General features: G+C 42.1%; 1 protein-coding gene across 2 annotated transcripts in view; it reads left to right on the top strand.

The window, feature by feature from the left end:
• CMTR2 (cap methyltransferase 2) overlaps positions 1 to 24575 on the top strand; it is a 55938-nt gene that overhangs the window by 18504 nt on the left and 12859 nt on the right. The window contains exon 5 of one of the 2 annotated variants that reach the window (XM_017953548.3): positions 4605 to 4816. The exons of the other annotated variant lie outside the window; for it this stretch is intronic. The gene's annotated coding sequence lies outside the window, so the exon portion shown is untranslated. Of the gene's footprint in view, positions 1 to 4604; positions 4817 to 24575 lie in introns of those variants that run through there. 2 annotated transcript variants of the gene reach the window in all.

The raw sequence follows: 24575 nt of genomic DNA, 5'->3' as shown, positions 1-24575 counted from the left end.
CTGTTAAGATGGTGAATTATATTGACTGATTAAAAAGCAACTTTTTTTTGTAGAGATGAGGGTCTCACAATGTTGCCCAGGCTGGTCTTGAACTCCTGGGCTCAAACCGTCCTCTGTTGGCTTCCCAAAGCACTGGGATTACAAGCGTGAGGCCACTCACCCAGCTGTATTGGCTAATTTTTGAATGCTGAATCTGCTTTGTATTCCTGGGATAAACTCCACTTGGTTATATTATCACTTTCATGTATTTCTAGATTTGATTTGATAAATTTCTTGGAGAATTTTGATATCTATGTTCATAATAAGTATTTGTCTACAGTTTTCTTTTCTTGTAATGTCTGGTTTTTGCATCAGAGTAATGCTGGCCTCATAAAATACTTTGGGAAGTATTCTCTTTTCTGGAAAAAATTCTGTAGAATTGATTTTTCTTTCTTAAGTGTTTGGTATAATTCTCTATTATTATTTTTATTCCATTTCTAGCATTATTTGTTTCTTCATCTAAATCTATGTATCTGGTATCAAATTTCTCTTTTCTAAAGAATATTCTTTAAATTTTTTATGGTTTAGTCCTGATGACAATTAATTTAATTAGTTTTTTTTCTAAGAAATATTTTTATCCTTTATGTTTGAAAGATATTTTCACCAGGTAGAGAATTCTGTATTGACACTATTTTTTCTTTTAGTCCTTTAAAAATGTTACTCTATCGTCTTCTGACATGTATGGTTTCTAATAAGATGGCTGTTTATTTCTCTGTGTTAATGTGTCTTTTTTACCCCTGCTGGTTTCCTTCAAGACTTTGTTTGATGTTTTCAGAACCTGAATATGATATGTCTATCTCTGGCTTGGTATTTATCTTGGTTGTTGGTTTGGATCTGTAGTTTAATGTATGTCATTAATGTTGGAAATTCTCAGGCATTATCCCTTCTTATATTTACGCTACCTCATTTCTCTCTTTTTTCCTTCTGGAATTCTAGCTATACAGCTGTTAGATCATTTTATGTTGTCCTATACTTTCTGGATGCTAGGTGCTGTTTTTATTTTTTGCTCTTTATTCTCTTTCAGTTTGGATGATTTCAAGTTCACCAATTCTTCCCTTAGCCCTGTCAAGTCTACTGATGAGCCTGTCAATGACAATCTTGATGTCACTTGATCTTGTTACTGTGTTTTTCACTTTTAACAGTTTCATTAGATTTTTTTCTTACCGTTCTCATTATCTCTACTGAAATTACCCATCTGACAATGCATGTTGTCCACTTCTTTCGCTGGAAGCTTCAATATATTTGTCATAGCTATTTTAAATTCCTTATCTAATAGTTCCAATATCTGTATCACATATGAGTCTGGTTCTGTTGATTGCTTTGTCTCTTGGCATTGTGGGGCTTTTTATTTTTGTTTTTGCTTTATATACTACGTACTTTATTTACTTTTTTGTTGAACACTGGACAGCACTGATTGAGGTAAATAGTTTTTATGCCTGCAAATGGGGTACATTTTTTCTTTTTCTAGATTTTTAGTGTGGAATATGAATCAACCCAGACAGGCGTTGAGGTGGCTTTGGGGTTTGTTGTTCATAGGGCTATCCTCAGTGTACCAGAGACTTCAAATTCTTCTAGCAAAATGTTGTATTAGGAGCAGGGCTGGTTTACCCACTGAATAGACTTTTCTCAGTGTCAGGCCTACCCTTAGCCTTACACTTTCTCCTTATGCAGTGACCCCTAGAGAGTTTCTCTCCATGTCCTTGCTTCTCTCTGGGCCCTCTCAGCAGTAGTCTGCTGTTGCTGTGTGATGCTTCTTGCTCTGGTGGTGGCAGGTGAAGGAAGTGTTCCCTGTTGTTCTGATTAAGCCTCAGTGTTGAGTGGATACTGTGTCTCTGGGTCTCAGGAGTGTGACCTTTTTCATGCTTCCGTTTCTCCCCAGTGATAGTTCTGAGCCCAGCATATACTCCTGCTCCTCCCTGAGGTGTGGAGGAATTTTTTTTTTTTTTTTAACAATTTTCTTCCCAAAGCTGCAGTTGGTATTCAGGAGTGCTCTAAGGGCGATAGTGTTTGTTGCCCTTATTCCCCACTCTAGGTGAAGTTGTTGTGTTTTCTTGTATTGCTTTTGTTTTAATAGGGGAGATAGGGAAGAAGGGTCTGGGCAGGTATCCATGCCCTTCCTGCAGCAACTGCTTCTCCCCTCCCCTACGCGTATCTTCTCAGCACTGCCGCCATCATTGTTTATGAGCACCCACTAGGGCCTGTAGAGAGAAGCCTGTGAGTGGTGTAAACTCTCTTTGTATCTGAGGCCATATTCTGTCACCTGCCAATACTCAGATTCTACCAGTTTCTTCAAGTTTTTCTGGGTGTTCATCTGCCCCACGTAAACAAATGCTTGCATCTGAGTTTTCCTGTAGGCACTTCTCTTTCCTTTGATTTTGGGCTAGTTGGCGCTTCTTCAAAGAAACTAGTTGTTTCTTTAACTCTTTGATGAATCCAAGAAAAGTTGTTAACTTTAAGTTTGTTGAAATTTTTATTTATTTATTAATTTTAAGTGTGGGAGAGGTATTCTTTCTAGTTCTTTTCCAGCTCCCCAGCTCCAGAGTTGAAACCAGAAACCTGATCCTCCTTTTTACCCCTAATATCTTCTATTCATACGGTGACTGTTCATCCTGGTTTACACCAGTATAATTATTAATAGCACTCACTTTTCACTCATTTTCTCTGTTTGCATGATAAATTGTATGATCACCTTTTCTTTTTTTTTTTTTTTTTTTTTTTTTTTTTTGAGACGGAGTCTCGCTCTGCCGCCCAGGCTGGAGTGCAGTGGCCGGATCTCTGCTCACTGCAAGCTCCGCCTCCCGGGTTCACGCCATTCTCCTGCCTCAGCCTTCTGAGTAGCTGGGACTACAGGCGCCCGCCACTGCGCCCGGCTAGTTTTTTTGTATTTTTTAGTAGAGACGGGGTTTCACCATGTTAGCCAGGATGGTCTCGATCTCCTGACCTCGTGATCCGCCCGTCTCGGCCTCCCAAAGTGCTGGGATTACAGGCTTGAGCCACCGCGCCCGGCCTCACCTTTTCTTTTGGTAGTTTGTCCTTGAAAATATTATATAATGAGGTTTCATCAGCAGCATATGTTAGGTTTGGACAGATTTAGTTACCCTGGATAAAAATCAAATATTGAAGATCATTTTGGTGATATTCAAAAGGACATGGAGAGAAAAGGTGTAAGTGAAAGACATATCAGCGAAATCTAATGTGTAGACCTTGTTTGGATCCTATTTCTATCCAAAAGGATTTTTTTTTTTTTTTAGAGAATCAGGAACATTCGAACTTGGGCTAGGAATTACAAGATATTAAAGAAATATTATTATTTTGTTAGATATTACAATGATATTATAGTTATGTTTTCAAAATCTTATTTGATGGATTTGGAGGTTAAATGGTATGATAGCAGAGTTTTTTTTTTTTTTTTTTTTGGAAATGGAGTTTCGCTCTTGTTGCCCAGGCTGGAGTGCAATGGTGTAATCTTGGCTCACTGCAAGCTCTGCCTCCTAGTTTCAAGTAATTCTCCTGCCTCAGTCTCCCAAGTAGCTGGGATTACAGGCATGCACCACCATACCCAGCTAATTTTGTATTTTTAGTAGAGACGGTGTTTCTTCATATTGGTCAGGCTGGTCTCAAAGTACTGACCTCAGCTGATCCGCCCCCCTCGGCCTCCCAAAGTGTTGGGATTACAGGAGTGAGCCACCACATCCAGCCAGAGGTTTATTTTAAAATACTCAAACACAAAAAGAAAAGTGAAGGGAGAGAGAAAGGTGGTAGGTAAAGACAAGAACAGCAAAATTTTGATAACCAGTGAAGCTAAGTGATAGATACTTGGGGATTCATTATCTTATTATCTCAATTTTTTTTTCTGTTTGACAATTTCCATAATAAAACCTTTTTGTTTTGAGACAAAGTCTCACTCTATCACCCAGGCTGGAGTGCAGTGGCACGATCACAGCTCACTGCAGCATTGAACTCCTGGGCTCATGCAATCCTCCTGCTTCAGCCTCCTGAGTAGCTGGGACTACAAATGTGCACTGCCATGCCTGGCTAATTTTTTACATTTTGTAGATATGGGATCTTGATATGTTGACCAGGCTGGTCTTGAACTTCTGGCCTCAAGTGATCCTGCTCCCTTGGCCTCCCAAGATAATAAAAACTTTTAAAGAGAGACAAGGATATGATCAGGAACCTATATCTTAAAAAAAAAAAAAAAAAGATGATTATTCAACCATTTAAACTAGTAAGGTGATTTTTTCTTGTGGCAGAGGCTAGGCAGCTATGCCTCCAAAATTCATTTGAAAAATTTTGGTTCAGTGATTATTCAGCAAACCAGATGATCTATGATATGGCAGGTCAAGGAGAATAGAAAGAGGTGAAATGTCGTAGTTTCAATGCAGTTCAGTCCTGCGGACCCACTCTGGACCAGGATGGGGGAAAGTGCCTTGCAGATGTCTTCTTAAACCTGACTCAACTTACTGTGTATTCTGTGCAAACTTCAGAGGGAGAACGCTGTGATTTTCTTCCCTTTTATCCAGGTTCTCATTGTTGTTTTATTATCTCCTTCTCATAATATGTAGAGACAAATGCCTTGGGAAGGGAAGTAACAAGGCTGTAAATCCAATGGAGGAAAGGACTGTTCACTGTTTTGAACAGTGAACAATACACTTACTGCCATTACTGGCACATAAAAGTGTTTGGGTGAAGGAGAAAGGACAAGATGGAGGAAGGTGAACAAGAAGGCATAATCCATGTTGCTTCCGGGTTCTTCCTCACCAACTTTCTGGCGCGCGGGAAGATGCAGATCAACCGAGCATGCTCCAGGTGATGTCAATCCGAAGAGATCAAAACTTACGCGGTCACGCCTATGGAGACGCCCCTATCACGCCCTTATCCTGCCCACTGCCCTCCCCCTTCCAGTACCAATGCATAAAAGTCTGCCACTGGCAGGAGCCAGCGTGACTTTTTCGGCCCCCGCATTTGTGGACCAGAGAACATCACCCGAGAGCGCCGGCGCGACTTCCCTGGCCCCCCACACCTGAGGACCAGAGAACCTCGTCTGAGAGCGTGTGCATATTTGCAATAAAAGACTGCCACTTTCTTATGTACTTTGGCCTCATGTTTAATTACTTAGCTCTCCTAAATTAAGTTACATTAAATTAAATCAAAACAGTTAGTGCCAAATTAATTAAATTAAAACAGTTGGTGCCGAAACCCGAGACATTAAATAAATATTGTATGAAGGAATGAATGAACAAATCCATATTTGCTGCTTGCCACATAGAAGATAAATAAATACTGTCTACATTGAATGGAATTGTGTGTGACAAAATTGAAAAAAGAACTTGAGAGTTTATGTTGGACCATTTAATGTCAGACCTCTTCAAAGTCTTTTGGAGATGTCCAAATGGACAAAATCAGCCAGTGTGATGTTCATGACCAGGCAAGGGAAGCCAAAATGAAGGGCAGCTTTATTTAACATGAACAGAACAAGATATGGTTACATACATGCCACTGCTCTTTTAAAATATATCCATAGAAATGATTAGTCCTTTAAAAGTCCTCATGCCACAATTCTGCAAAGAAATCAGGAGACTTTGTAATATCCTGTCTGCAAAAAGTTAGAATGACAAGCACCCTTAAATAAACAGGAATAATTAATCATAGTGTTGTTGTTTTGATGAGCATGCAAGAGTGACAAGTTAATAAATCAGCAGTTCATACAGGGAAAGTGGCTAAGGAGGCGCTATGGTTTAATTTACATCTTTGGAAGGCAACAAAGATTTAATAATCTCCCTGCCTCATACATCAAACGAATACCCCTGAGGCAGAAAAGCAAAATGTTTTTAACTGTTAATCTGAGAAGCAATAAAATCCTGCCTTGGGTCACAAATAAATTGAGTTTCTAGTGATCTCCATGGACCCCTAGTATGTGTGATTTATTCAGATTCTAAAGCTACTCAGGACCACTTAAAGCCTTGGGGGAATGCCATGGGAGTTACCAATCTAATCAGAAGTTCTAGACTAAGGGCAATGACTGATCTTAGCTTACATCTACCCAATAATTTATTTTACCTTCTTGGTCAACTACAAATAGATTATGAACTACAAGCATATGAATTTGAGATTCAGTTCTAAACGACTGTTTTTAGTTGGGGTTGTAACTATCTTTGTGCTTATGTAGTACGTGTGTTTAAAAGATCAGAAACTATTTTGAACTTTCTACTTTCTAAGTGTAGGATTTTCACTGACTAGAGAAACTGGGATGCCAAAAGGGAAATAACTCTCCATGGCATCACGAGCCATTTGTGAAATCTAAATAATTTTCAGGTTTCCAAAGCAACTTCATTTCTTAAGCCCCTAAGCTATGGGGTATATTTGTTACTGGAAAGCGGTCCCAATCTAGACCCCCAAGAAAGGGTTCTTGGATCTCGTGCAAGAAAGAGTTCTGGGGGAGTCTGTAGAGTAAAGTGAAAGCAAGTTTATTAGGGAAGTAAAGAAGCAAAAGAATGGCTGCTCAATAGAAAGTGGGTTGGCTATTTTTATGTTCATTTCTTGATAATATGCTAAACAAGGGGTGGATTATTCATAAGTTTTCCAAGAAAGGGGCGGGGATTCCCAGAACTAAGGATTCTTCCCATTTTAGACCATATAGGGTAACTTCCCAATGTTGCCATGGCATTTGTAAACTGTCATGGTGCTGGTGGGAGTGTCTTTTAGCATGCTAATGCGTTATAATTAATGTAAAATAAGCAGTGAGGACGGTCAGAGGTCGCTTTTGTCTCCCTACTGATTTTGGTGGGTTTTGGCCGGCTTCTTTACCACATCTTGTTTTATCAGTGGGGTCTTTGTGACCTGTATCTTGTGCCAATCCCCAGTCTCATCCTGTGACTAAGAACGCCTCACTTCCTGGGAATACAGCCCAGCAGGTCTCAGCCTCATTTTACCCAACCTCTATTCAAGATGGAGTCATTCTGGCTTGAACACCTCTGACATATTGATTTTATTAATTTGGAAAACTTTACCCTTATGAATATTAACATAGAAAATATTACCTTCCTTGTTTAAAGGACAGGCAAGGATGGTTTCAGAGAAAGGAGAAGGTAGAGTTATTTGCATTACATGTATATGTGTGTATTTGTTTCTCCAGTTTGTCATGAAATACTTTTATAAAGGAATTCGATTGTGAAATATGATCTCTGCTCATCTTTTTACTAATACTGCTTATAATTTCAACTGGATCATTTGTGATGCCTAATGCAATGCTGTAGAAAATGGACAAAAAGGTCCTAAGTTGTTGATATGAAAATATATAACTCTCTTTCTTTGACCTACCTCCACCCTTGGAGCTCTAAATCACAGCTGTAAATTAGGTTTCTATTTTGTCATGTCTTGCAGGGGTACAATGACTGACACAAAACACGGTTCAGACTATAATTAGCTCATTCATCCAACTTAGCAATAAGGAAAAGACATACCAACTCAGATTTACATGGGCTACTCCTGCCTGCTTCTCTCTGAGGTGGGCTGGATTCTCTTGGTTAGGAGTTTAGGTTGTGCCAGGCAGGAGACGGCTTAGAGGAGAATCTCCTTCTTCTTCAGCAGTTCACTTAGCAAACATTCATGGAGTGCTCTGCATGTTGGGCACTGCCTTAGGTCCTAGGGTGTAAGGATCACAGAATGACAGAGGCAAAGAGCACTGCATCTGTTTCCTATGGATGCTGTAACAAATTCCCATGAACTCAGTGGCTTAAAACAACACAAATTTCTTATCTGACTATTCTGAAGTCCAGAAATCTAAAATCAAGATGTTAGCAGGGCTGTTTCTGTTCCCTTTCTGGAGGTTCTAGGGAAGAATCTGTTTCCTGGCCTTTTGCAGCTTCTTGAGACCATCTGCATTCCTTGGCTCATGGCTCCATCACCACTTCAATTTTTGCTTCTCTCTTCTCATCTCCTCCTACTCAACCTGACTTCCTGCCTCCCTCTCAGAAGGACCCTTGTGATTACATTGAGCCAAGTTGGATAATCTATAATAAACTTCCCATCTTAAAAATCCTTAAACACATCTGCAAAGTCCCATTTTCCATATTAAGTGGTGTTCATGGGTTCCAGGAACGAGGATGTGGACATCTTTGTGGGGCCATCAATCAGCACAGATTTGGGCATTGGACTGCTTTGTCACTCTCCAGTTTAATATGGCTATTACGTAAATTTCTTAACCTTCCTGCAAAGTGGAATAAATAATGCCCATCTCACAGAGTTGCCTGACAATTAAATGCCTGAAAGCAATTAGCACCATGTCTGACTTGCATGACAAGTTCAATGAATGGGAAGTTCGGGAATTATTGTTCTTGTAATTCAGTGATGAAAGGGCACAGTCTCCCCTCTCGGAGGACTTCCAAGTCTGGTGAAGAAGATGAACAAGTACACAAATAACTACAACTCAGTATGAGACAGTGTGATAAGGGCTATATTTGTCTGAAGTCACAAGGGTTCTCCTCACCTGACTTCAATCAGTCTCTTAGACATGATCAGCTAACTCTTGAGTTTCGAGGTGAAGGAAGGCAAAACAAAACATTGTCTGAAGCTATGGTTGATATAAAATGCCAGGTACTGGAAGGCTGTGTATTTTAATTTTGATGAGCTCATATTTTCTTTTTCTTTTTTTTGTTTCTTTTTTTTTTTTGAAACGGAGTCTTGCTCTGTCGCCCAGACTGGAGCGCAGTGGCACAATCTCGGCTTACTGCAACCTCCACCTCCCGGATTCAAGCAATTCTCTGCCTCAGCCTCCCCAGTAGCTGGGATTACAGGAGCCTGCCCCCATGCCGGGCTAATTTTTGTATTTTTAGTAGAGACGGGGTTTCACCATCTTGGCCAGGCTGGTCTTGAACTCCTGACCTCGTGATTCACCCGCCTCAGCCTCCCAAAGTGCTGGGATTACAGGCGTGAGCCACCGTGCCTGGCTGGTCATATTTTCTTTAAGAGAAAATGATATCCTGGTCTTGAGCTATTATGTTAACTCCTTTGGGCTTAGGGAATATGCTATTTAACATGTGAGGGCCTTGGAGGGCTAAGACTATGTTGGGTGGTAAAAGGAAAGGCAATAATGTAAGAGAAAGTTGAAAGTTCATTTTGTTCCTCTTTCCCCTTCTTTCGTGTTCTACTGCTGACTTTCATACCCTCCCTCCCCAAGGGGAAGGAGTGCCAATATGATTGGAAATATTGCAATATTCTGGTTGGGCCAAGTTTCCTAGTGACCAGAGTCCCTCTGTATGAAAAATTCAGCACTCTGAGTGGGTGCCATTCATGTGTTTCTTCTATAAGTTTTTCCTTTGTTTAGTTTTGTTTTGTTTTGAGACAAGGTCTCCCTCCATTGCTCAGGCTGGCATGCAGTGGTGCAATCACAGCTCATTGCAGCCTCAACCTCCAGACTCAAGCAATCCTCTCATCTCAGCCTCCTGAGTAGCTGAGACTACAGGTGTGTGCCACCACTCCCAACTAATTTTTCTATTTTTTTGTAAAGATGGGGGTCTTACTGTGTTGCCCAGGCCGGTTTTGAACTTCTGGTCTCAGGCGGTCCTCCCGTGATCTCAGCCTTCCAGAGTGCTGGGGTTATAGGTATGAGCCCCTGCACCCTGCCTGTCTCTCCAGGGTCCACATTCTTCCTTCTCTATAGCAGCTGGCCTGAGCACATATGCTGTCCTTGTTCTGTCTTGTTTCCTAATTTGATCCCCATCTTAATCATGTAGCAGCATGTGACACAAATTCTTGTCTTGACCTCTAGAACACCATTTTCTCCTGTTTGCCTCCTATCTTGTGTTCACTGCTTCTCAGTCATCTCTGTTGGGTCCTCATTTCCCCAACTTAACATTCAAATACCCCAAGGCTCAGTCCCAAGACATCTTCTCCCTTCTGTCTCTAATCATTCCACTCTTATGGACTTAAGTATCATCTCTATATTGACGATGTTGGCATTAATTTTCAAGAGCTGCTTAAAATGACATGAATTCGCCTTATAACTTGTAGGTCAAATGTCTGACATGGGTCTCACTGGGCTGAAATCAACCTGTCAGTGGGGCTGCCTTCCTTTCTAGAGGTTCTAAGGAAGAATCTCTTTCCTTGCATTTTTCAGCTTCTAGATGCTACCTGCATTTCTGAATTTGAGGCTACCTTCCTCTATTTTCAAAGCCCGCAAAATCTTATCTCTTGGAGCCTCCTTTGGCCACAGTGGGAAGAGTTCTCTGCTTGTAAGGACCCATTTGATTCCACTGGGCCTGCCCAGAGAATCCAGGATAGTCACCCATCTCAAGGTCCATCCCTTTTTTTTTTTTTTTTTTTTTTTTGAGACGGAGTCTCACTCTGTGGCCCAGGCTGGAGTGCAGTGGCCGGATCTCAGCTCACTGCAAGCTCTGCCTCCTGGGTTTACGCCATTCTCCTGCCTCAGCCTCCCGAGTAGCTGGGACTACAGGTGCCCGCCACCTCGCCCGGCTAGTTTTTTGTATTTTTTTTTTTAGTAGAGACGGGGTTTCACCGTGTTAGCCAGGATGGTCTCGATCTCCTGACCTCGTGATCCGCCCGTCTTGGCCTCCAAAGTGCTGGGATTACAGGCTTGAGCCACCGCGCCCGGCCTCAAGGTCCATCCCTTTAATCACATCAGCAAAGTTCTTTTGTTGCCGTGTAAGGAAATGTATTCACAGGTTCTGAGGATTAGCCCATGAACATCTTTTGGGGGGACACTGTTCTGCCTACCACAATGGCCAAATATATGTCTCCAGACTAGACCATTCTCCTGAACTCCAGAACTGTATATTCAATCACCTACTTGGCATCTCCGTTTGGCTGTTTGGTAGACATCTCCAACCTACTTTGTCCACAACTGAGCTCTTGAGCAACCTCCCCAAAACCTGCTTTTCTCACGTTCTTCACCATGTCAGTGGATGGAACCTGTGCCCTTCAAATTACTCAGGCCAAAAGTCTAAGGATTACCCTTGACTCCTCTCTTCCTTTTGCTCCTATATCTAGTCTTTCAGCAAATCTTGTTGGCTCTACTTCTAAAAGTTATTGATAATGTGACAACTTTTCACCTCCTTCACTGCTATTGCCCTTCCTTAGCAACCATCACCTCCCATAGATCATTACAATAGTTTTCTAGTGGTGTCTTTGTGTCTGTCTTGCTCCCTTTCATTCTATAGCCAACAGAGCAGCCAAAGTGATCTCACTGAAAAATAAGTTGGGTAAAGTCATTCCTCTGTTCAAAAACCAAAGACAAATTTCCATGTCACTTGGAGCAAAAGTTCAAGTCCTTAAAATGACCTACAAGACACTAGGTGCTTTGTGTCCCCAGCCCTCACATTCTGTCTTTGGCCTTCTCTCTTCACCTTGCACGAACCACCCAGCCACAGCAGTCTCCTTACGATTTCACAAATATTCAAAGCACGTTCACATGTCAAGATCTTCACACAAGCTGTTTCCTCTGCCTGGAACTCTCTCCCTCTAGAAAACCACATGGCTTACTCTGTCACCTCCTCCAAGTGTTTGTTCAAATGTCGCCTTTTTAGTGGGGGCCACCCCAAAACCTTTTATTTAAAACTGTGTCTCCCCTGCATTGCCCTTTTATGCTTTGTTTTCTTTGCACTTTATAATTTACTTATCTATCTTGCTATGGTCTATTTCCTCCATTAGAAAGTAAACTCCACAAAGGAAGGAGTTTATTCTTTGTGTTCGCTGCCATGTCCTCAGTACTAAGAACAGCCCATAGTGGATTCTCAGTTAAATGGGTGTGTAAATGAGTAAATGAATTCTCTCTAGCATCAGTGAGTGGATTTTGTTTTCATCTTCATTCCATCAATATAATGAAGACCTCACTTGATCACTGGGAGGCTGGGATGAACAACGCAACACTGGCCAGCTCTCGTTTTAGGATGAGAGGCTTCTGAAAATTGACCTGCTACTTGTACATGTTTTTTACTGAAGAAATAAAACAAACAAGTCAACTCACTGATCCGTCCCTCAGTGCTTGCAATGAGAAAAGTTATAAAATTTAATCACTGTCTGTCATTTCTGATTCAAGGGAGTTAATAAAAGGATTAGATTAGTCCTCCTCCACCAGCTTCCCCCCACACTAAGAAGCAGGTGGTTGTTATGCCCACAGAGTCTGACTTGGAGTAAGCTCTTTTCTGTGTGCCATTCCTCTTGGAAGGAGTTCAAAACTAGTCAGACATTTGAGGGGAAAAAAAGAAACAAATTTCAAGGGACTTGAGAAAATACGGTGTTCTAAATTTTTTTTCTCCCTATCGCTTTGTTTCCCAGGCTGACCTTGAACTTCTGGGCTCAAGCAATCCTCCCAGCGTAGCTGGGACTACAGGTGTGAGCCACCATGCCCATCTACTTTTTAAAAGAGGAATTAGTTAAGTTCGTTTAAAAGGGAAGGAATTCTCCTCTGAATTCAAGGTCTAAAAACTGATTCCAGGTTTGGGATAGGAAATGTAAATGATGGATCTGGAACCTCTTGTTATGTTCAGGAAGGAAGAAAACCATTGACTGCCAGAGTTGTGGTGAATGGAACAGGAACAATTATGAGAATCAAAAAGAATAATCACTGCAACTGACTGAAGCATATCAAACATAAAAATATCTGAGCTCATACTGATACGTTAGAAAACTGTCTTCATTGTAAAATTCTATGGCACCAACTCATTACTCTGGAAATTAATGAAGGTTCAGAATCAAGAAGTTACTCTGTTTTTTCTATATGAACTCTATTCAGGGAAAAATAGTTGATGAGGCAAGTTATTCTTTTTATTTTATTTTGTTATATTTTTTTGATTTTGAAAGTTACTGAAGATGTCAGGGTAGAGCATAAGAAACTACTTTTTTCCCCCTGGGCCATTTGAGAGTCAGTTACCAACCTGATGCCCCATCACTCCTGAACACTTCAGTGTGCATTTCCTACAAACAAGGACACTCTCTTAGATGACCATGGTCCAATTGATAAAATTAGGAAATTTAACACTGATAAGCCAGTTGTTCCAATAACATCCTTTATAGCAAAAGGATCCTTTTTTTGCAATCATGTGGTGCATTTATTTGCCAAGTTTCTTTAGTCTTTTTCATTCTGGAACAGTTTCTTAATCTCTGACTTTCATGACCTTGGCACTTTTGATGACTACAGGTCAGTTACTTTGTAGACTGTCCTCAATTTGGATTTGTTTGATGCGTCCTTGTGATGAGATTCAGGCTGTGCAGTTTTGGAAAGAATATCATAGAACTGAAGGTGTGTTGTTCCTTTTGCATCTTATTATCCCACGAAACATTGTTTTGGTGTGTCGCATCTCTGATGAGGTTCACTTCGGTCATTTGATTAAGGCAGTGCCTGTCAGCTTTCTTCACTGTGAAGTTTCTCTTCTCTTTGTAACTAACAAGTATTTTATGAGGAGATACTTTGAAAATATTTAAATATCCTGTTTCTCGTCAAACATTCATTTTATTCATTTATTTATATCAGTTGGATTCATGGATTCTCATTTTATTCAGTGAGGTGTAGATCATTTGTTACTATCATTATTGATTTTGATGCTCACATTTCTCAGGTTAGAAATATCAGCCGTCCATCAATCTGGCTTCTGTGTCCACTTGGCACACCCCATCTTTCTTTGAGTGCATGAGTGCATCCTTGCTTTCTGGCTCAGCATGTTCAGGCATATCTGGTGTTCTCTTTACTCCAACTCTTGAAACAGACATTTCTCCAAGGACTCCTGATTCTTTTTAGTAACGAATAGTATTTAGAAACCAAGATCAGGTGTCATTACCATTAGGGCATTATTGCTGCCAGCCCCTTTTACACTCCTAGTGAATAGAGCTAGAGAAAAATATGTAAGTGTGTATGAGTGTATATGTGTGTGTGTGTAATGCAATGAGTGAACCTTGTGTGTATTCTGGTTCAAACGAACCAATTGTAGAAACACATTTTGAGAGAAGTGGGGGAAGTTTATATGAACTGAGAATTAGATGATATCAAGGACTTGTTAACTTTGTTATACATGACAAAATCATTGTAGTCATGTTAAACAAATAAGTCCTTATCTGAGAGAGACAGCTGACATATTTACAAGTGAACTCTACCTTCAAGAGGGGTAAGTGAGATACAGGTGGAATATAGAAAGGACTATCTAATTTATTATTCCATATATATATATATACACACACACACACACACACACACACACATGTTATATATACAGATACAAAATGTGAAGTTCAACTTGAGCTTATTATACGTTATATATACATAATGTGAGATTAAACTTGCGCTTATTTTACAAGTATCTGAAGTCTCAGTGCTTTATATGCAATGTTTGAGCTTATTTAAACCAAAAGCTTCCTGTTGAAAGTAAACTTGAATCACAAGCCCCATTTTATAAGACCCAAAAAGGCTTTGATCATGTCTGGAGTAGAAGACTTGTCTCCTGACCTTGAGTTTAGTGCATAATATACATCTTATCCCAAAGACAGAGTTGATAATTTGGACTGTCATAATGTATTCTTGGCTTTGGCTCAGGTTATGTGACATTAAAAGGTTACTTAGGACCAAATGCAAAACGTATCCTTCATAATCCTGTGTGTGAACTGTTGCTGGTGTGAGCCGAGGGGCTGAGATAGACATAAGGACATCTGTCCCTCGCTGGGCAGGAGAGCTGGCCTCTAGCCTCTACAGCTGTTCCCTGCTGGAGCGGCCATAGTTCAGTAGTGCTTATTAACATTTTGAGCAGCTGTGGCAGCAAGCAATTTGGTACAAAACAATCCATCAATTAATCTCTTTGTTATTGGACTCTTCAGACGCTTTTGCCGTGGTTAATGCTGTAAAAGGGTTGAGAAGGGCGTGACTCTTGTCTGTTACAGACAGTGACCCCCCAGGAAGCTTCAAAGCCCAGAGAAGAGTGACAGTGTCAGGAGGTGGCAAGACAAATAGTGTGTGGGTTGTACACAACTCGCTCAGCCCTGGCTGGCTGTGGCTTTGTCTCCCACCCCAGGAAGCACATCAGAATGGCAGAGAGGAGACGGTCAATCTCAGCTCCTCTTTATAAAGAAAAGTAAATTATTGGAAAACTTTAATACCTGGAGCATTGCTAACAAACTCATGTCAGAATATCATGGTTCAGAGGTACTGTTCTAGTGGAATACTTTTAATAAAGAAAAGAAATGAAAAACAATCTCTACACACTTCCACAGAATTGTCCAGAGGCCCGACTCTTGCCAACGCTGAAAAATCCCTTGGAAATCTTCAGCTTTGCACTTAATTACCACCTCCTTTGGCTGTCTGTCTTTTACTGCTTTTCTCTCCTTCCCCTGTGATTCCCTTCTTGTTGCCAAACACACTTTCTCTTCCAGATACCATCTGCTTTCAGAATACATTTGCATTTTCTTTTTCCTACTCAAAGTGGCCCTACTCCAGGGCCTACGTTTTTCCCTTTCTGGACTGCTGCTACTGAGTTAGCGCCTGGGTTGGTGGGAAGCACAGCTGTGACTTGCAGAATTGAAATATAGTTGGGAACCCAACAGAGACATTGTTTTCCGGTCTGGAAGTATGATTTATGTTCCTGGTGCCCCTACCCTCTTAAGAACCTCAGGGCTCAGGGATTGGTTTGTGGTATGTCTTTAAATATATTTTGTTTGTTACACAAATTCAAGGAATTCCTAAGCATAGAAAGGAGGAAGTGAAAGTAATTCTCTGCAACACCAGTCACTTTCCCTAAAGGTAAGTGACACGCACAGAGACCCTAGGGACTATTCTCCAGTGTCATGCATGGCCTTCGGTCTTTTTGGTATGCATGTATCAAAATGTGTAATATAAATACATAGAAATGGGATCATGCCACATATACATCTGCAACTTGCTTATTATTACTTTTAATAAATATCCTGGGCATCTTTTCATGTCAGTATATGTACATTTTCTCATTACATTTAACAACTGGTATTCCACAGTGTGCATATATATGGCTGATTTACTCAGTCCATTACTGATATATATTGTTTCCAGTTTCTCATTATTATTACCAATGTCTAGCACAGTTATCTTTACACATGTACAACTGTATCTGTAGGAGAGTTGGAATGGCTGCATCGAAGGGTATGGTATGTGGATTTTAAACATTGGTAGATACTGTCCTAAACTTTATATCTAATCACTAAAGTGTTTTCTCCCTGAAATTATCAGAGATTATTTGGGATAAATGAGATAATTGATGTGTAAAGTGTAAAGTATTTTACCAAGTATTTTTGTTCAATTTATTTAACACTCACAGATATTCTGTAAGGGAGTGTTACGGACTCAATGTTTGTGTCCCACTCGCACCCCAAATTAATAGGTTGAGATCCTTGGCCCCAATAGAGTGGTATTAGGAGGAAGGTCCTTTGGAAGGTGATGAGGTTATGAGGGTAGAGTCTCATAAATGGGATTAAGCCCTTGTGAAAGAAACCTCAGAGAGTTCCCTCACTCCAGTGAGAAGATGGACATCTATGAACCAGGAAGTGGGCCCCCACCAGACACCAAACCTGCTATAGCTTGGGTCTTGGACTTCCCAACCTCCAAGACTATGAGAAATAGATGTTTGTTGTGTAAGCTGCCCAGTCCATGGTATTTTGTTATAGCTGTCCAAATGAGCAGTCATCGAGGGAGGCAATGTTATCTCCAATTTACAGGTGAAGAAATTGAAGCTCACTGAGATTAAGTGATTTTCCCAAAATAACATAGCATAGCCCAGAGCCCAGAAGTGGCAGAGCTGAGCTAAGCTCTAGGCCCTCTTCTCTCTCTCTCTTTTTTTTTTTTTTTTGTGAGACAAAGTCTCACTCCAGCCCAGGCTAGAGTGCGGTGGCACGATCTCTGCTTACTGCAGCCTCTACCTCCTGGGTTCAAGCAATTCTCGTGCCTTAGTCTCCTGAGTAGTTGGGATTACAGGCACACGCCACCACACCTGGCTAATTTCTGTGTGTGTGTGTGTGTGTGTGTATATACACACACACACACACATATACATATATATATATATTTTTTTTTTTTTGGTAGAGACAGGGTTTTGTCATGTTGGCCAGGCTGGTCTTGAACTCCTGACCTCAAGTGATCTGCCTGCCTTGGCCTCCCAAAGTGCTGGGATTATAGGCGTAACCACTGTGCCTGGCCCTCCAAGCCCTCTTCTGTCTCCAAACCTGAGATTCCTTGTCCTGCACCTACTGCCTCCCCATGAATGTGCACTGAGCCTTCTGCTGTGATGGATCCATTGAACACGGGCAGAGAGGAGGCTATGGAAGGAATATTGGCCAGCAAACTTCATCCTAGTGTAGCACAGCTATGGCCATACAGACATTTCTGTCTCTGCTGTTACTTCCTTAGTGATCTCATCTGGTCATAGCTTTAAATACCATTGATATATCAGTGACTCCCAAACTTCTGTTTCCAGCTTAGAACTCTCTCCTTAACATATCCGATGCTGAACTTTGGATCTTTCATCCTCAACCTGCTCTACCTACAGCCTTCACCATCTCAGTGGGTTACTTAGTTCTTCAGGCCTGAATCCTTGATTCCTTTCATACACCTCACTGACAGGGAATACACCCACGCCCATACTGCTAGGTATGAACTGAAATCCAGGCATGTCTTGCTGTAAAGCACACCTAGATTATACTGCCTTACTGTAACCCCTTATTCTAACTGAAAATAGAATTCTGACCCAACCCCTGAAATGTGTCCTCTAATTTGGGAGTCAATGGGCTGAGTGAATGTTTAGTGATGAGATCACGTTCTTAATAAATTTATTTCTACTGGTTTCCAGGACCACAAAAATCCAGAGTCTAAGTTAAACATACTGAAGACATAATTTACTTGTAGCTTAACTCAGTGGACACAGTCTCTTGAAAGCACACAAATCTTCCTAAGATCAGTTTTTCCACATTGCATGCAAATGGGGTGGGGGAAGAATGGCAGAGGGAGAAAAATGGAGGGGAGGTAGTGAGTCTGGGAAAGGAGCGTCTTGCAATTTATTATTATTTTTTTATTTTTTGAGACAGAGTCTTGCTCTATCGCCCAGGATGGAGTGCAGTGGCCCAGTCTTGGCTCACTGCAACCTCCATCTCCCAGGTTCAAGTGATTCTCGTGCCTCAGCCTCCTGAGTAGCTGGCATTACAGGTGCACACCACCAGGTGGCTAATTTTGTATTTTTAGTAGAGATGGGGTTTTGCCTTGTTGGCCAGGCTGGTCTTGAACTCCTGACCTCAAGTATCTGCCCGCCTTGGTCTCCCAAAGTCCTGGTAATATAGACGTGAACCACCATGCCTGGCCTGCCTCTTTCTATTTATTCTTTCTCTCTCAAAATAATCAAGGTCAGAAGGAATGTCTTTCCACAGAAAGGCTGCTGAGTTAGGGGGTTTGGACAGGAGGTGGCAAAGCCATGGCTCCTTCTCAATGCACAAAGGAAAGAAAACTCTTTTTTTTTTTTTTTTTTTTTGAGCAACATGGGTGTTTATTTCATCTGGGTGCAGGCGGGCTGCGTCCGAAAGGAGAGTCAGTGAAGGGAGATAAGGGTGGGGCCATTTTATAGGATTTGGGTAGGTAAAGGAAAATTTCAGTCGAAGGGGAGTTGTTCTCTGGTGGGCAGGAGTGGGGGTCACAAGGTGATCAGTGGGGGAGCTTTTTGAGCCAGGATGAGCCAGGAAAAGGAATTTCCCAAGATAATGTCATCGCTTAAGGCAAGGACCGGTCATTTACACTTCTTTTGTGGTGGCATGTCATCAGTTAAGGCAGGGCAGGGCATTTGCACTTCTTGTGATTCTTCAGTTACTTCAGGCCATCTGGGCGTATACCCTCCACTGTAAGAGTTATCCAAAGCGTCTGTGATAGTCCAGGAGGCTTCCGAGGCGATGGGACAACGTCAATCCGAGGCGATGGGACAGCGTCAATCTTCAGCCGCCAGTTTAAAATTGGTGAGATGTTCCTTGGGCTGGTTGGTCTAAGAACCAGAGGTCCTAGGTGGATCTTTCTCACAGAGCAAAGAGCAGGAGGACAAGGGATTGATGTCCCAAGGGAGGTCCCCTGATCCGAGTCATGGCACCAAAATGACATGCGCATCTGTGTGAAGAGACCACCAAACAGGCTTTGTGTGAGCAACATGGGTGTTTATTTCACCTGGGTGCAGGCGGGCTGAGTCCGAAAAGAGAGTCAGCCAGAAAACTCTTAAGTAAACTGTGGTGAAACTGAAATTCTGGACCAGGAGGGGGATTTCACTTGTCATGACACACTTAGCATTTGAGCATATACTTTTGGTATTTGCGTTTCTGTATATATGTTCATGTATATATATGAACATTTGTTCATGTGTTGAACAAACCCAGAAACCAAAAGTTGAACAGTCTAGGTGCCATTTTAATAATAATTCAGTTATCAACTGAACGTCCTTGGTCCTAAGAAATTTAGATAAACAAAACTCAAACCTTCAACTGTACATTCTGACTAAAATTTGCCTGGGACGGAGGGGTTTCCTGAGTTGTGAGACTCTCAAGGCTAACACTGGAAAAATCCTGGACAAACTGTGACAAGTTTGTCACCCTGAGCTTATCTGAATCCAGAGCCCTCACCACTATTTTTGCTCATTCCGAACAGCTTAATTTTTTTCTGTCCCCTTCTTTGTAGCTCCTGTATTCAGGCTTTCTTAAATTCTACCTCTGGGGGACCTGCATGCAAAGCTGAATTCCTTCATGGGTTTTTGCAAAAGGTTCACTCTCACTCTGCATTTAATGAAGTAAGCAGCTTTCTAGGAGACTGAAGGGGGTCGCAGATTCCACTGAACAGCCTTTAATCATCCATTCCACTTCTCACTGTTCCTCTTTTTCTTTCTCCTCCCTTCAATCTTTGTCGCAATCAGGAAATTTGTTCTCTATCTTATCTGGAGTATTCCTGCCCCAAGGTCCCTGGTAGCAGGGGTCCTCACGTTTTATTTCATGAGGAGATTATACCAAGAAGTCTTCCCAACAAAGTTGGGTCTCACTAAGAGAAATTCTTAACCCAGTGACTAAGATAATAAAATCATGTTTATTACATAACATAATGAAGACTATTTTATATACACATGGATATAAATTTTTGACCTAGTTTGGGAATTATTAAGCTGGCTTCCTTTTCTCCCTTTCACAAAGATTCTGTAAGATGTAACTCCACCCCCAATTACACAATGCTGGTTATTTTGTTTTCTCCTGGAGTTTACCAGTGGGAGCTAAACTGAGGGTGCAGCTTAACTGTCTTTTTGCTTTGGGGCCAAGGAATTTTCCTCAGAGGTCCATGGTTTGATGCATTAACAAATCCCTCAGGATACTGGCTTTGCAAGGGGAATTGTGTGTGCATCCTAAAAACCAAGTAATGCATCTTTCCTTCCTAACGGAAGGCATTAAAGATTCAAGTCAGACTTGGATAAGAGGCCCTAATAATGAGAAAGTTGTCAAAACCATTCATCAGGAAGAAGCTAGAGGGAGTGGGGCCAGATGGATGAGATTCCAGGTGGTTTCTGGGGGAGGATCCTTTCTGCTTCTCTTGGAGGTGACACATCTGTGAAGCGGGGGAACCTGGTTGGGGGGCAGGTCAGAAGTTTCACCTGGCTTTTGGTTCCTGTTATTCAGCATGTCTGCACTCTGGGAGAGGCTAGGAGTGTTATTTACAGAGAAGTTAACCAAGAGAAGAGGGAGGCATAGGGAAACGCACACATGGATGATAATGGTAGGCTAAGAAAGTTTACCATTTTAAAGCCTTCCCCAAGTCTCTGCCTGTGTCCCCATTTGAAAAAGTTGAGTTTCACTGATCAGAGAACAACAGCACTAATGATAAAAGCTAACATTTGTTGAATGCTAACTGTGTGCCAACACTGTGTTTAGTCCACACATGAAAAGATGTTTAACTTTATTGGTCACCAGGGAAATGCGAATTGCAACCACAATATGATAGTGCTACAGATGCACTAGAATGGCTAAAATGAAAACATCAGAAAAATGCTAAGTGTTGGTAAGGAAGTGGAGCAACTGAATTCTCACACACTGCTAGTTGGGATTTAAATGGAAACAACCACTTTGGAAAACTTGCTGGCAGTATCCGCTAAAGCTGGTACCTCTGACCCAGAAATTGTAAATGAGTGCAATAATTTTTATAGCACCACTATTTGTAATAGGTCCCAAACTGGAAACAATCCCAATCTTCATCAACATTAGAACGGATAAATAAATCATAGTCTATTTGTAACATGAACTATTATATAGCAATGAGAATGAATGAACTCTAACTACACGTGACACTATGGACAAGTCTCATTTACTCCTTATAGTAACCCTATGAGGCAGTTCCTATGATTACTCCCATTTTACCGACAAGGGAAGCTGCTTACTTCATTAAATGCATAGTGAGAGTGAATATTTTGCAGAAATCCATGAAGGAACTAAGCTTTGCATGCAGGCCCCCCAGAGGTAGAAATAAGAAAGCGTGAATACAGGAGCTACAAAAGAGGGCACAGAAAACATTAAGCTGTTTGGAATGAGCAAAAATGGTGGTGAGGGCTCTGGATTCCTCATTTGTAAACTAGGAAGTGCAGTAGCTACGATTCAAACCCTGGCTGTTGAGTTCCAACCCTTCACCAGGAGGCACCACTGCCCCCTGGGCCTCTACTCATACAAGCAGCCTGCATTTGGTATGTGTGTGGGGGTGGAAGTAGTGCAGGCTGACTTTGCGAAAGGCATCTATCAGCTAACTTTGACTACCATGTGCTAGGCTTTGTATATTAACATTACTTAGAGCATAAGGTTTAATCCTCGCAACAGCCCTTTGCAGTGGGTTCTATCCTCATGCCCATTTCTACAAAAGGTAAAACAGTTGGAGAGAGGTGAAGTCAGTCATCTGAGGTTGTATGACCTTAGCTACCCCTCTGCATCTAGTATGTGATGGAGCCAGGATTCAAAGTGAGACTTTCCCATCCCACTACCTGGCTCTTCTCAGCACCAACAGGACAGCAAAGCCATGGGGCCACAGTGCCAACAGGAACTATTGTACCCGATCACAGGGCTTGAGCTCCTTGAGCTATGTCCCTTGACAACAACAATGGAGATTTGAGACTAACCCTTGAGGTTTCATGAGGCCACCTGGCTTCTGAGCAAACTCTCTGCCATAGGTTGTCTTCACTGCTTTCAAGAGAAGAGGAAACCTGCATGTCCATGGCGCTGTCTATGTCTTACTGGAAACAAAAAAGACTGTTAGTCAGTCCTCTCTACAGCTTCCCAGCTTCGAAATTGGAAGCTATGTTGAAGTGCTTCTGGAAAGGCTGCTTTCTAGCAGTTCTGCCTGCTAGAAAGGGCCCCTTCTAGCAGGCAGAACAGAGAGGACTTGTACTGGAGAGAAAAAGTTACCCAGCAGATGGTGGGCATGTGCGTGGAATTCCCCAGTGAGCTCTGGAATGGGCATGGGCCTGTACCTTGGGGCTCTTGAATAAGAAGGCTGGGCCCTGCCAACCTCTGGCTTCTGCTGCTCAAGAAACAGATGTTAGGCCTTCCTGCATTGCCAAGAGCAGAGGCCTTTGGGGACTCAAGTTTGTTTGGCTTGAATGTGTTGGTGGAGAAATGAGAAGGTAGGAGTGAAGGCGTCTTTTAACATTATCCCATGATTGTAGAACTTCATCCTCTCCAGCCTGAATTATGACAGTAGCCTCCTCCCTGGTCTCCCTAATTTCAGCCCTTCTTCTCCCTAACAGACCTTTCTCACAGCTCCCAGGTCGTGAATCCCTTGCAGGTTGCTCCAGCTGCCACTTACCCGAGCAAATGATGCTGTTGAATGTCGTTGTGTTTTGCAAATGTTGAATCATCTGCCTACAGTACCTTTCCCACTCAACATGGCAAGAACCTACCTATTTTTGGAGGCCCCGTTCACAAGATCTTTCTTTGGTGTTGCCTTCTCTCACCACCCTCCTGGGTAGGGTTCATTGTTCCTGTCTCAGCACTTCCAAAACACTCTTTTTCTTTTTAACACAGAACATCCTGGCTCTAGCAATGTACTGTAATTATTCGCCATCCTGTCTGTAGAATAGACTGTGAGCTCCTCATGGGCAGCAACGTGGCTCATTCATGTATTTATCCTCATATCCCTAATATCTAACAGTACCCAGCTTGCCCAGGAGGTGAGTGTTTGCTGGATGAAATCCAAAGGCACAGAGATCACACACCCACCCACCCACTCACCCCCTCCCACTGCCACGCACACGGGGTGCAGTGGCTCACGCCTGTAATCCCAACACTTTGGGAGGCCAAGGCAGGAAGATTGCTTGAGCCCCAGAGTTTGAGACCAGCCTGGGCAACATAGTGAGACCTCATCTACATACATATGCACAGACACACACAGAGAAACAGAGAGAGAGAGAGAGAAGCAAACTCAAAGGCACAGTTTTGAAGTATGAACTCATAGTACCTTTGCAGCCCCAACTCAGCCATTGAAAAAAACATGTCCTTCTCAGGCTGGCTTTCCCCTCCACAGTCACATGACTATGTCACTCATACATGCCCCTTCTGGCCATTTCAACATCAGTACAGGAAACTGTAGCTTTTGCGCAAAGGCAAGGAGTTGCTTTCTGCCATCTCAGCTTTCTCATCCAGGTAGGTGGTCGTTATCAGTGATGTGGTCTAATCTGTAATGGAGTAATTGCAGATGGGGAATAAGAGCTTATTTAATCTGTGTCCCCCAACTCCCATGATGGGTTGCCAGATATCAAAAGATATTATTATTATTTTTTTAGATGGAGTCTTGCTCTATACCCCAGGCTGGACTGCAGTGGGTGTGATCTCGGCTCACTGCAACCTCCACCTCTCGGGTTCAAGCAGTTCTCTGCCTCAGCCTCCCGAATAGCTGGGATTACAGGCGCCCACCACCATGCCTGGCTAATTTTTTGTATTTTTAGTAGAGATGGGGTTTCACCATCTTGGCCAGGCTGGTCTTAAATTCTTGACCTCGTGATCCACCTGCTTCGGCCTCCCAAAGTGTTGGGAATACAGGCATGAGCCACCGCACCCGGCCACAAAAGTTTTAATAATGGCTGGGAATGGTGGCTCACACTTATAATCCCAGAAGTTTGGGAGGATAAGGCAGGAGGACCATTTGAGGCCAACCTGGGAGACACAGTGAGACTACATTGCCACAAAAAAAAAAAAATGTTAAAATTAGTCAGACGTGGTGGCATACACCTTTAGTCCCAGCAACTCAGGAGGCCGAGGAAGGAGGATGACTTGAGCCTGGGAGATCAAGGCTGCGGTGAGCTGTGATGGTGCCACTGCACTCCAGTCTGGGTAACAGAGTAAGACTTTGTCCCCAAAAAGAAAAAAAATATCAACTAATCAAACAAACAAAACTTTAATAAGCAAGCCCCCCACCCACAGAATTCTCATAGGTTCTCCCCAAATCCCACTCTCCACAGTTTCTCCTGTTATTAACATTTTACATTACCATGATACATTTGTTGCAATTAATGAACAAATACCGATGCATT

Source organism: Papio anubis, chromosome 18 (genome assembly GCF_008728515.1).
Source record: "Papio anubis isolate 15944 chromosome 18, Panubis1.0, whole genome shotgun sequence".
Lineage (NCBI taxonomy): Eukaryota > Metazoa > Chordata > Mammalia > Primates > Cercopithecidae > Papio > Papio anubis.
Note: the sequence above shows the minus strand (reverse complement) of the source record. Positions and strands in the feature narration are given on the sequence as shown.